Genomic DNA, 14,320 nt, shown 5'->3' with positions numbered 1-14,320 from the left:
GCCTCGGATTCACTTCTCCGCACGTCCTACCTTCCAGAAAGTGGTCGCTTTTCTGTTCAGAGAGTTGTTGCTATTCCTTTCTTCGATCTCCTGTTGAGTTTGTAGGTGTTCAGAATGGTTTGATCCCTATCCAGCTGAATTCCTGAGAGGAGACGAAATCCAGGTCTCCTACTCCTCCGCCATCTTGCTCCGCCCCTAAAAGTAAATAATTTTATGTCTAAAAAAGACTAACTTTTTTTTTCTTTTCCCCCAATCAGTTAAACTGATCCATCTCTCCAGAGTCACAGAAAAAATCCATTCTGTGTCATGGAAAGAATGGACTGGACTTTTGGGATTAAAAATAAAGAATACTTATGTAGCCATTATCACTCTCTTTTGCATTCTCTTTATCTATCAATCTACTTTATTGCTTAGCATATGATCCTATAACTAACTCTGTAAAAAAGAGAATAATTTTTTTTTTAAATTTGAGAGTTTATCATTTAAGAAAATGTTTATGAACACTAGTTTTATAGTTAGACTTAAATTTTGACCTTAGGTCTGTTTTTATTGACTTGGGAAAGTTGTTTATCCTCTAGAAGCCTTGGTTTTCGTCATCTGTAAAGTACAGGTTATAGAACATATTTTAGTCTTCTAGTAAGAACAAAATGAGCCAATTCAAGTAAGGGTCTTAGGATAATTCCTGACATGTAGAAAGTCCTAACACTCAAAGAGGGGATATTCTTATCATCCTTGCTATTACCTGTTAAAATATTTAAAGAAGCAGGTAGTTTGGTTCACCTAGTTTATAATGAGATATATTGAAGCCAAGAGTTTAAGTATTTTGTTCATAGTTATTTAGGGGTTGGTAACTATACTATAGCTCATAAAATGTGGAAATTATCAACAACTTCTTTTCACCTTTCCATCAGTTCATTATGAACTACAAATTATAAATGTTTCCAGACCCTGAGCTGAGTATGCAAGATTTTCTGGATGCACCAGGCAGGTGGGGTTGGATTTGGAACTTTTCTAGGAATTTAGTCTCTTTATTGCTCATATTGCTGGAAAATCAATGATTTGTGCCAAACAAGTTGTTTTCTTCTCTTGCCAAAAAGCAGATCAGCAAATTTTCATATTGCACTATTTTCAACGGCTGGAACATCAACATTTTATAACAAGAAAAAAATTAAAGTTCTTCAATATTTGGAAAAGAAATGCTCGTAAAAATGTTCACATCCATTCACCATCTGGAACAGCAAGGTTTTACAGTTAAACTTAATGATGTTTAGAGTCACTAAGCATCTTGAAAAATGACCTCTTATTGAAGATATTTCCTCCACAGGACACCACAGTGTTCACCTTTCTACAACTTTACACTTGCTAAGGATTTATCTTAGAAAATTATAAGAAATATGACCTCTTATTGAAGACATTTCCTCCACAGGACACCACAGTGTTCACCTTTCTACAACTTTACACTTGCTAAGGATTTATCTTAGAAAATATAAAAAATATACATGAATAGTCAAAACCACAACCTTTTTACTGAGAAATGTATTGAGGCCAAAATGAATTTCAGGTTCAGCAGTAAAACCCAACAAATCTTGGCTCTTTATTTCTCTCTTAAATCCCACATTCAAAAGTATTTATGGACTGCTTCTCATGTACCAAGCACTGGACTGGAAATAGATAATTCAGGTATGGATCTGTGTATTCTCATTCTTCTCAAGTGGAGCCCTTGCTCATGCAAAGTCTTCTGTCCCTTTCCCACTTTCTCAGAGCTTGGCCAAATGTAACGTGCCTGCTCCCCACAGTCCTTTGGGTCTGTGTGTATGCAGCAAAGGGGTCCTCAGACATATGTTGAAATAGTGATTGATTTCCCCCATATGTGAGCAGGTTGAGGTTTGCTAGATGTAGGCAGATTTGTGTCAAGGGAGAACACCCATGCACATTTAAAATAAGCTTAACTTGATATTTTTCTAAGCCAACTAATCATGCAGGAAATTGTCTTCATTTATTTCTTTTTTTTTTAATTTACACATTGGGGTTATGATCTCAAGATGCAGTTTCATGGAAACTAATCTGGTGAGTCTCTTTTATAATCTTTCCAATTCTGTGAGCTTAATGCCTGGCTATGGGAGGCTGCTCCTTTGGCCCTGGCTAACTGGTCACTTGATTAAGGGGACATAGAAATTTATGTGGGTCTTTAGTGATTATTCTAAGGTTGAAAGCAGGTCTTTCTTTTTAGTGGGCATGTAGGTGACCTGGAGATATAAATTTCATTTTCATCTATAACAAGTACATTTTCTGTTGTCTTCAATTTTTTGCATTCTAAACACTGAAAGTTTCTTATAAGCTTGTGGGGCACAAGTTTTGGACAAAGACAGTTTCCTTCCCCAGGATACATATATCTAGGTCATAAGAATGCAGAGCTGTCATCTGCCAAATGCTCAATAATGGCTTTCTACTGAACATCTACCCCTCAGCAAGAAAGTCAAAAAACTTTAATCAGTCCTATGGAGAGTAAAGCTCACATATTAAGCAGAAAGCTAGACCATGTAAAACTCAACCTTTGGTGTTATTAGTGCTGCAAGGAAGGACAGCTTCTTTAAAGTATAGTAGGAGAGAAGAAACAGGAAGCTAGTCTGTCTCCAGAGGTTCTCCAAGTATGGTCTCTGGAAAACTTTGTGTTAGAAGTGAAGTTCTCAGGCTCTGTCCAGACTTACTGAATTAGAAACTCTGGGGTAGGGTCCAGCAATCCTTCTTTTAATCTTCCAGGTGATTCTGATACATGCTCAACTTTGAGACCCATTGTCTAGCTAGGCCATGCTCTCTTCACTTCATCACATTACCTCCCAACACGGAGCCATGGTAGAAGAGATTAGATACTATCCAGGTTTGGTCAATTTTGGCTAAACTTGTAGGTAGGCAAAAAAATCTTCAACTATTGGTATCTATTGTACAGGATTTCAATATTATCCACTTTTGTCCTGATAATTCTTAGCTCAGTTTCTGGGAACACAATAAATGATTTATAAATAGTTGTTGAATGAGCATGATCAATGAAATATATATATCAATGCATATATATGAGAAAACACACATATATATATTAAAGTAGCTAATTTATATAAATATTAATATTATATAAATATTTTATATTTTATATTATACAAATAATATAAAATTAAATATTGTGCAATATTTAATACGATAATATATAATATAAATAATATAATATAACATATTTTATAATATTTTATAAATAATATAAAATTAAACATTTTATATGAATACATTATATAAATTAGCTACTTCAGTAAAAGGCTAGAAGTAGAGCTATGGTCTAGGTGATCGCAGACCACTCGTGAGGGTGGGTCCTGAAAGGGAATGGATAGGAAAGCAAATTTCTCCTTGAATACTCACAAAGTCAGTTTCTAATGTCAAATATTATTTCTTCAAATGTTACCCCACTGGAACCCGGATTGCCACAATAGCATTCTGGATATTTTCCTCTCTTCAGCATTGGTCTATTCCAATGTATTACATAAGTAACATTCAGAATAATGTTCCTCCAGGGTCACTTTGCTTGCATAATTCCTTTTAGAAATTCTCCAGTTTGTGGGTTTGTAGCGCTCTCTGTGCTGTGCATCCACCGCATTGTGCGAATACCTCTATACTAATGTAAATGTCTCTACATAACCAGATCTTTATCTCTAAAGAGATCGCCATGGAAAGAAATAATACATTAATTCCCTTGTGTAATTCTTTTTTTCATACTCATGGAATTTGTTCTTAAAACTAGCTTATAAGAACGTGCCATATGTATTTGCTTAATAAGGGAATAAAATTAGTCTCTGACCATGGTTTGTGCTCCTCCCATAAATTTATCCCAACCTTCCAGCCTTGCTCATTTCTTCTTCTATCCTTCTCATCTTTGGTCCAACAAATCCCCCTGGAGCCCACTCTTTGCTCAACTGGTTGCTCAAGCTACCACTGGGCCGTACCCTCGATATCTCAGGGGTAACTCTGTATTTGGAGGTTCAGAATTGAATGCCTCAAAACTGGCAGTGTAACACTTAACAGACTTTGTACTTCTTTTGGCTCAATCTCTGATCTAGAAATCTGAAAAGTTGGCTTCTTGAGCAGCTGCACACTTCCCTACTTACAAACTTGCTCATCATGAAGCTTCAAATAGAAGTTTATTTATTCTTTCTAATGAGAACGACAACATAGTGGAATGTCAGAAAGTGATGATTCAGTGACTTCTGTCACTTTCGACTCTCAGAGGGGCCATCACCCAGTTGAAGCTATGAGTGTCTTCCACAAAGTCTATGTAGCGTTTGAGGCAGCTCTGGGTGCCCATCCCCCAGGTGTTCTGCTCGCAAGCATTCTATATAGGCAGGGACAATGTCTGCCATTAGTACATTCTTCTACAAGGTTTCAGCTGTTCTCAACAGTTCTCCATATTTATAAAAGTTAACCAGATGTCCTATGCTATGAAATCACCCGTGATACCTCTGTCAAAGGATGTCATCTTTCAAAGTGGCTCCACATGGGTTAATTTTATTACCTCTAGTTGAAATTGCCAAAGCCCAAATCAAACAGAGAGTAGAGGTGGGTTATAGCAAAACTCTATCCCCTTCAGAGTGACACACTTCTCTCCCTTTGTGGTTTGTTTCAGTCCTGGCTTGATTGTTGAGGTTTCCTCCAGTAGATTTCAACCTCTGGGGTCAGATAGGAAAATAAGGCTTGGCCTCACTTCATCCCTAGTCCCCCAGCTTCCATTTAGGTGGATGTGAAGTGTCTTCCGGAACTGCTGGTTCTTGAGCTGCTCATAATGTTCCAAAGCAGAAAATGCAAGCGAAGCACACCCAAACTGCCACCACCTACCAGCCATAAGTTACATATGTAAATTTCGCTTATTTTTTTTTTGCATTTGTTTGTACTATTTTCACTTTTATATCCTAAATTAATGTCGTGTGAGTTCCTTTTAAAGCATGAGATAATGTTGCATAGGACTTGCGGGCATGAGTTTTGGAGTAAGGTAGACATGCATTTGAAAGCCAGCTCTATCATTTGCTATATAAAGGATCTTATAGAAGTCTCTTCTCTAAGCCTCAGTGTTCTCATGTGGATATTGAGGATAGCAATTCTTATATTAAAGGACTGATGTGAGAATTCGTTAAAGATATATTCATTCTACAAATATTTTTTTTTAATTATTTATTTATTTGACAGAGAGAGACACAGCGAAAGAGGGAACACAAACGGGGAGTGGGAGAGGGAGAAGCAGACTCCCCGCTGAGCAGGGAGCCCGATGTGGGGCTCGATCCCAGGACCCTGGGATCATGACCTGAGCTGAAGGCAGATGCTTAACGACTCAGCCACCCAGGCGCCCCTCTACAAATATTTTTAAACATCTATAGGAATTGAACCAAGAGAAGAGGATGTAGCTGTGAGCAAGATGAGAATGTCCTTCCACTCCTGGGTCTCTAACCTCAGGGCTTCCATAAGCAAAGACAATCGTGCTAAGTGTTGTGGAAGAAACAGCGAGCAGGTTTTAAGAATCCATAGCATGACATCCACATAGTCTGGGTCGTGGAAAGAAATTGGCACAATATACTAGGTCAAGGAAAATGTCCAATGGCTAAGATAGGAAATCCTTTATTCACCTGTTCCTGGACATTTTGGCTGGGTGCTGAAAAATGCAGAGTAGATAGTTAGACAGAGAAGGTTCTGGGGACAGGGGAGAGGGGAGAGCAGGAAGCCTGAAGAAAGTTCTGAAAAACTCAAACAAGCCCAGGAAGACTCTAAGGAAAGACGTGCAGGTCAGCCTTGGCCTGAACGTGGAGGGCCTCATGGGCCCGACAAGGAGTATATTACTGGGGCGCCTAGGGGGCTCAGTCATTAAGCATCTGCCTTCGGCTCAGGTCACGATCTCAGGGTCCTGGGATCGAGCGCCTCATCCGGCTCCCTGCTCCACAGGAAGCCTGCTTCTCCCTCTCCCTCTCCCCCTGCTTGTGTTCCCTTTCTCGCTGTGTCTCTCTCTGTCAAATAAATAAATAAAATCTTAAAAAAAAAAAAAAAGAGTACATTAGTAAGTGCTGGATCTGTGGTATGTTCTCAATAAACAGTAACTATATCATTCAAAAAACATGCATTAATTGGCTTCTAAGAAGTAGGCAGTGTTCTTATTAGCAACTACTTTAGAACTGACATTTTTAACTTTTTTTTTCTGTAAGACATCTAGCAGAACCTCCCCTCTGTGAATATAATCCGTAAATGTAGATTTGTGGCCTGAAATCAGATTGTCCTCAGGCAAACAGCAACTTTCTTATTTTTATTATTTTACATTTTATATAGGCCAATGTCTCCACTACCCACATGGGACACTTAAGTCTAATTGTCGATATAAGCAGTTAAACTGACTTGCTCCCCAAAAGGACAGGAAAATGCCAGTCACCCCAGGCAAGAGCTTTTGGAAGCTTGGCAGCTTTGAAATGCCTCATTTTGAATAAGCAGGGTACTTTTCTGGAAAGATTTGAGGCCACGTTATGTAACTTGCAATTAGTGGCTTCCCACAAATTACATATATCAGTCCAGCAAGTACAATCTCCCTCAAGTGCTTTGTTGACTGGCTCACGGGATTGCACGTCATTGTCGTTCAGGGGTCAGACACATTTTTCCTTCTCCTCTATCTTCTCCCCCACTTAGATACACAACCCAGGTGTGAACCCCAGGCCGCCCTACCTGGGTCCTTACAAGGCCCTCAACTAGGGACACACAAAAGCAATGTCACATGTTGCCTTGAAGAGATCTTTTATTTTCTCGGCAGGAGTATTTTTCCATTTTGTTTTCAGTATGTGGGTGACACCTAACCTACACCGGTTTATCACCTTCATGATAGTAAATAAAAGATGCTCAGGAACAATAAAAACATATTTGTAGCGGTTAAATATGACAGTTGCCAGGACTGAGCCAAATCGATTTTTCCACAGACCATAAAAGCAAAGTTAGCAAGGAGATGGGAGAGGCTGATTTCTTAAGGCAGAAAACACTTTCAATGGCACCAATGCCTAATCAGACACGGTGAATGATTTTGAACCGCTCAGTGATTTTGTCAAAGGCTCTTTGCCTCTGCTAAATAGGTTTTGGGGAGACACTGCCTTCTGGCAAAGGCAGCGTGTGTTTGGTTGTTTTGGAGACACGGCGGGTTGAAGTCAGCGTTTGGACGGAAGCTGACTGGGTTGCGATGTCATGGTTAAGACCCAAAGGGAGGCTGTCCAGCTCATACCTGTCAGCTGGGAACCGATTCAAGCACAGTGCAGGGCTGTCTATATGTACAACAATGTTTCACTGTAAAAAAAAAAAAATAGAGCGATAGGATAGATACTTAGGAGTCTTAGACTCTGCCAAGCTTGGCCCATTTCCCGCTCTCGGACACTGGCTGGATCACCTGGGTGCTCTAGGTTTCTATTTCCTGATCAGTCAAATGAAGGAATTAGGTGGATAATCTGTAAAAAAAAAAAAAAAAAAAGGTTTCTGATCATAAAACTGCACATTTCTGGATTCACATCCAGATCATTCTTTAATTCTATATCCCAGGACAGCACTATTGAATACCTGGACCTTAATCTCAGAGTAACAACAATAATGCATGTTTTCTAATAAATTTTGACATTTCATGTAGATACTACATGTGAAAATCTCCAGCAAAGGGCCAGACACATAGTGAATTTCAATATGTGTGCAGGAGCCTTGCTAACAATGACTTGGAAAAGAAAATAATTTGTCTTGAAAATAGCTTCTGGGTGCCAGGCAGACCCTCAGCTCAAGCAAATGATTTCTCAGATTTGAACAGATTAGCAGAGATGAGTGGGATCTGAATAAAGAAGATAAGCTAAGGTTTAAAACAGCCTTTGCAGCCGCCTGGTAGCCCTCAGAAGCAGCGGGATGGCCATGACGAGGCAAGTTTGTAAGACAACTACACTAGGATGAGAGAAATTGAGCTCAGGACCCATAGGGTGCAAGATCTGCCGACACCATCTCGACATAGTGTAGGGTTTGAACTTCTGATCTCCTTCCAGAGGCACCCAGCAAAGAGCCTAGAAGGCCCGGGGACTGAGGTCAAACATTGTGGCAGAGAAAATAGCTTTCCCTCAAAAACGCACACTCCTTCCATGCTGTAGAGTAAATGCAAGAACAAGACTGCCCACCTAGGGTCCGCACTCACACTTCCCACTTCTGTATCCACATCCGGCCATGTGACCTGCCCTCACCAATGACACATGCGTAGAAGTGGTGGGTAGCACTTCCGGGCTGAGTTCTTAAGCAATGAAAGTCACCTTCTGCCTTCTTCTCTTTCTGTGCGTCAGCTGCCAGATGCAGATGTACCAGGGCCTTAGGAAAAAGGTGAAAGTCCGCATGAGAGGGGCCTGAGGTCACCAAGTTCCCCACATCCAGGAAAGCTGTCTTTGAAACAGGAATACCCATGTTGCACTCTGACATGAGTGAGAAATATATTTCTATTATAATAGGTGACAGAATGTCATAGCTTATCGGTTGTGCTAGCAGGAAGGATGTCTTGCTGTGGCAACATGGGGAGACCTCGAAAACATATGCTTAGTAAAAATTATTTATTTATTTATTTATTTATTTATTTATTTATTTATTTGAGACAGAGAGAACGAGAGAGAGAGAGCACATGAGAGGGGGGAGGGTCAGAGGGAGAAGCAGGTTCCTTGCTGAGCAGGGAGCCCAATGCGGGACTCGATCCCGGGACTCCAGGATCATGACCTGAGCCGAAGGCAGTCGCTTAACCAACTGAGCCACCCAGGCGCCCCATATGCTTAGTAAAAAAAAGAAAAAAAGCCTTATGTAAAGGAGTTATAGACTACATTAGTAGATTCACATGATGTTCTAAAACAGGGAGAACTAATGGCAAAATATCAGAAAGCTTGTTGCCTCTAGAGGGGTGGGGTGAGGTTTGACTGGAAGGAGCATGGGGAAATTTTCTGGGAGGATCTTTATGTTCTCTTTCTTGACAGGGGTTTAGGTTCCACAAGTGTATGCATTTTCAAAAGTTAGCAAATGTTCAGTTAAGATTTGTGCACTTTTTGTACATAAATGTCATACCCCCAAACAACTATAAACAAATATTGAACTCCAGTTAATGATAGGTATGCTGTAAAACTTAAAGGAAAGATTTATGAATGTCTACTTGGGAATGCATCAAAGGTAAGATGAATCACATATAGTTCATAGATAAACCACTGAAACTGAGAGAGGTTGACAGAAATAGTCTAACCTTCACTGTAAGAATACATCGGGTGGGATTTGAACCCAGTTCTATCTCCTTCCAAATCTTTGCTCCTTCCACTCAGTACTGGAATTAATGGGTAGAAAATCTAAATGACTTGATATGACTCACTATGAGAAGAAAAATTCAGAGGGAGGGAAAGAGACTGTGCATAGTTAGAATTCTATAGAAAAACCAGATAAAAAAAAGAGTTTCAACGATAGACTGCTAATTAGCTCTAATGCTTATATCTAACGTGGGCTTTTCTGAGGGCTGTGACATTCATGGATGACTAATTAACCTGTGCATCAAATCCATTCCATTTGCTGTCATGACACAGCCAATCAAGACGAGCTTACTGTTTGCTCATTTGGAAAATGATTAGGATTCCCATTTAGACTTAATTACAGTGCAAAGGTTGACAATTATCTTCTCTATAGAAGCATCAGATGCTTCAATATCCCAGTGAACATGTGCCTATAATTATGTACATAATTTGTCTGGCAGAAAATGTAACCCAGTCATTACCTGGATCTTATGCCTATAATTAGAGATCATAAAAATACCAAATGGGAAAAGCGGGTTGGTGGGATGTTCAGCCCGTTATACCAAAAGAATCTGTGGGGAGCTATTAGCAGAGTCTCAGTAGCAACCAACATCTCTTGGATTGCTGCCCTCTGGAAAAGGTAATTAAGAGGTGTGAGAGAAAGGTGAAAATGGCAGAGTGAGAAAGCACAGCACAATTCCTTTTCCAGGTCTTGACTGCAATCATTAAAAGTCCCATAGGCACCCAGATTCAACACAACTAAAACCAAATTCATTAACCAACCCTTGCCCCACCATACCTACTCTTCCTCTTTGTTTGCTGCCTTAGATAATGACTAGTCATTCTAGAGCTATCTGTAACCATTGCTACCTAATTCCATCCTTCCAGTCAAAGAGATGGAATTCCAGTCATTGAATGTTCCTGATGGCGTCCGCTCCTCTCCGTGACGTGACTCTTCCATACTTCTGCTTTTGTCACTGTTGAAGGCTCAGTTGCAAGAGAAAGGAGATATGGTTCAGCCTTCCTCTAGCCTCTCCTCTCGGATGTTCCCCTTCTACATTTTCTTCACTATGACCATCTCTAGTCAAAAAGCAAATTATGTCACTCTGCCTTCAGAAGATTTAAGAATGTCCACCTTTTTCCTAAACAGCAGCTATCAGGGCACACCAAGAATTTTACATTTTGGATTCTATGCCAGCTTATCCTTTCCTGTCCTACTCTTCAATTTAGGTAGCTTCAGTAGATGACTTATACTGAATATGGAATGCAATATGCCGATTATTTCAGTTATCACTCATAGCCTAGCTGACTACTACAAAACTGAGTATGCTATTTCCTCCTCTTGAAATGCCAATCACGCCTCTATGCAACTCCTACTTGTCTTTTAAGGCTAACTTTCATGCCAGTTGCTCAACTTTGCTTCACATTCTCTAAAGAAAACCAATCTCTCTCTCCACAATACCTCTATAGGGTTTGGCTCAACCCCCTTTTATCCTAAATTGGAATATCATTGTCTATGTCTTGCATATTTATCTCTCTGGCCAGAAGGTAGGTGTGAGACAATGTCTTATTTATTTTATAATCCCTTTATATAGCACAGAGCCTGGTACATGGTAGGTTCTGAATACATGTTCTATTGATCATGAAATTGATTCACTGAAGGAATAAATAAATGGTTCTATAATAGATGTATCCCTATGCTTGGTGTACTCTCTAGAACAAGTTTAATACCTGTGGTTGCCAGCCTCCAAGAGATACACCAATGATCTCCATCTTCTACTCTTCACACTCTGTGTAGTCCTTTTCTACATTCTACTGGACCTAGTCTATATGTCCATTAGAATATGACAGAAGCATGATATTACACTTCTGAGAATGGGTTATAAAAGACCCTGCAGCTTCCATGTCTCTGTCTCTCAGTCTCTCTGCCTTTCTTTCTCTCTGTCTCTCTCTCCACTCACCCTATTAGAAACCAGTTGTTATGTTGTGAGCAGTCCTATGGAAGGACTCACAGGGGAAAGAGTTGAGGCCTCCTACCAACAGTCACTTGAGTGAGCTTGCAACTCACTTCAAACAGCTGAGCCTCCAGGTGACTGCGGCCCCAAGGGTCAGCTTGACAAAAACTTCATGAGACTTAGGGATGGAGAACCAGAACCACCCAGGTCAGCTGCTCCCAGATTCCTGGACCTCATATGAAATACTAAGTGTGTGTTACAAAAGCTGTTATTTTTTGGAATAATTTTTTTTTATGTAGCAATAGATAACTGACGTACTTCCTAATAAATTTTTGTGGATGTTATTAAAAGTAGTAAGAAGGAAGTGGTTTCTTTCCTCATTTTCAGTTTTTAGCCAAAGGATTTTGTTGGTACTGGGATAGACACCTGGATGGTAGTTTCTATTTGAAGCCGAACACCTGGGCTTTGTCTCCATCACAAAGAACCTCTCAGATACAATGAAGAGGAAGTAATGATCTCACTTCTTGGAGTGAATATTTGTGCTAATTAGCAGCATGTTAAAGTATAGTATGTCAAGCAATAAACTATTTGTACTTAATCTTCCAACACGTTTTTTAATAGAACAAATGTAATGCCAAGGAAACAAATGTTAAACTACTACATATCTGGTCAGACCTTACAAAGTAGCCTTATTTTCCTAGCTTTGTATTTCAATGTCTAATTTCTAAACTAATAAAATTTCTGATTATTTTGGTTGAAAGTAAGATCCTTCATTTTGTTTCAACAATATTGGAACATGAAAAAAACATATGCTACTATCTAGAAGAGACCTTATTTATGCACTTCTAAGAAATTCAGGAAGAGATTTTTAAAAGGCAGCATCATTCAGGATGCTACAATTTTTATATTCAAATATGCTTCCATGAAAGTGTTTATATTTATCATAACTGAGAAAATGTCATAAGTTACAGACATAACAAACATTGTTTGTACTAATTTAATAATTCTTTGGTTTACACTAACCTGCTCATCCTGATTCAGCCACTCACCAAACATTTATGAAATGTCAACTATTAACTGGTCAACAGTTTTAATATTGTTAGAACCTGGGATACAAGAAACTCAAATTATGGACTTCCAGCATGAACAGACCTCTCTAGTTAGAACTTTTCCTTCTCCTCCTCTCCTCTGAAATCATGTGAAAGACACACACACACACACACCTCAAAGAAAACAAAGAAGACCCTTGCACAGTGTGTTCAGTAAAACTAGGAGACAAATATAATTCCTAGACCTCAAAATATTTCTAAGGATTGTGAAAAGCAGCTGGCACTGAGCAGAAGCCATACCTGAAAAGCAGAATAACAAAGTATTGGGAGAGATCTCAGTGGTAAGAATCCTCGGTATTGATCTTAGAAAGTAACAACATAAACATACTTCCTAAAGGAAGCACAAAACCCTGAGGTGCAAAACCTGGATCTCTTATTTGCAATATTAGGAGGAAGAGCTGGGTGAATTGGGCTGATGAAAAATCTTGTGTGGGCCCCATTTGGTTCAAAGAAGCCTAGGCAGCAAAGTGACTTGAAAAGTAGATTGGTCATATTTGCTAGAAATTCATAATGCAAAGAAGAGAGCCTTTGAATTATGAAAACCAACTACACCAGAATAGCATCTTGGTTCCTTCCTATAAGAAACTCTTACAAAGATCTTGCCCACAAAATACAATTTATTCAGTGATGAATAATCAAAGGAGCTAACACAACATGGATATAGAGATTTAAAAGGAAATAAAAAGGAGGAAAAGGGAAATATTAATGATAGACTAAAAACACAGATGTGTGTGTGCATGTGCACACACACACACAAATTTGTCATGGAATAGATAAAAATTATAGCCAAACAAATGTGACACAAATTTTAAAATCCTAAAAAATTGCAACCTTTCTATGGAAAACCATGAAGCCAAAATGAAAGAATTCAGAGAAGAGATGGTAAGGGTAGCAGAAGAATATGAAATGTAGGCTAGAAAATTTCAGAAATGAAATAAATGAAAAAAATAAAACCATTACAGAAATCAAGACAAAGTAGAAGTGCATATAAAATAGACTAAATGCAGAGGAAGTCACAGTAAAGACGTAAGAAGATAGAAATGAGAAATCAAACATAAAAAAGGAAATAAATGTTTAGAAAGAGAATAATAGACTATATGATACAAAGGATATCTAACATGCATATCATTTAAGTCCTGGAAGAAGACTATCAAACTTTGAATGACACAAATACTAAATATATAATTCAAATATACCTCCTGATACATAAAGGCTATGAACCTACATATTTAAAGGGCTCGCAATATACCAGAGAAGAGTTAATACTAATAGAGTATTTGATACTGCGATATACTCCAAGGACACCATTGATCTTCTCAATAAAAGGAACAATTTCTTTAGAAAACAAAGCAAAAAGGATCGAGGAAGTCATTTACAAGAGGAAACAAAAATTAAGCTGACTTCAGATTTATCCCAAGCAATATTCATTGACAGAAAACATCGGGGCAATGTCTACAAGATCCTTAAGGAAAGAAAGTGTAAGGCAAGGACTTTATACCCAACCAAGCTTTCTTTATGTGTCCAGTTCACAGGCAGTTTTCAACATGGGGAATTTCAGAAAAATACTTACTCATGAGCCCTTCTTGACAAAAGTAATAGAAAGAAATTTTATGAACCAAGAAAAGACAAGGGAGGTGAAAGAAAAAAAAAAAAAACGGAGGTGGCCAATATGTTCAATGCATTTGAATGGAAAGGAAGATTCAAACAGGTGCATATGAGAGTACAAGAACAGAATGTACATGTCTATGTCCTGCCAACTTAGACACGATCCAACAGGCACAAACTGGAAAGGAAAGGAAGGCGAGAGGTACAATAAGTTAACTGAATACTTCATCAATAATAGCTGGGGTAGATATCATTTTATCTAAAGCTCCTAGAACATGTAAGAGAAATTAAGTGTATTAAAATTTATTATTGCTCATAGCAA

The sequence above is a fragment of the Leptonychotes weddellii genome, chromosome 9, assembly GCF_054177405.1.
Source record: "Leptonychotes weddellii isolate Sample4059 chromosome 9, ASM5417740v2, whole genome shotgun sequence".
Taxonomy (NCBI): domain Eukaryota; kingdom Metazoa; phylum Chordata; class Mammalia; order Carnivora; family Phocidae; genus Leptonychotes; species Leptonychotes weddellii.
Note: the sequence above shows the minus strand (reverse complement) of the source record.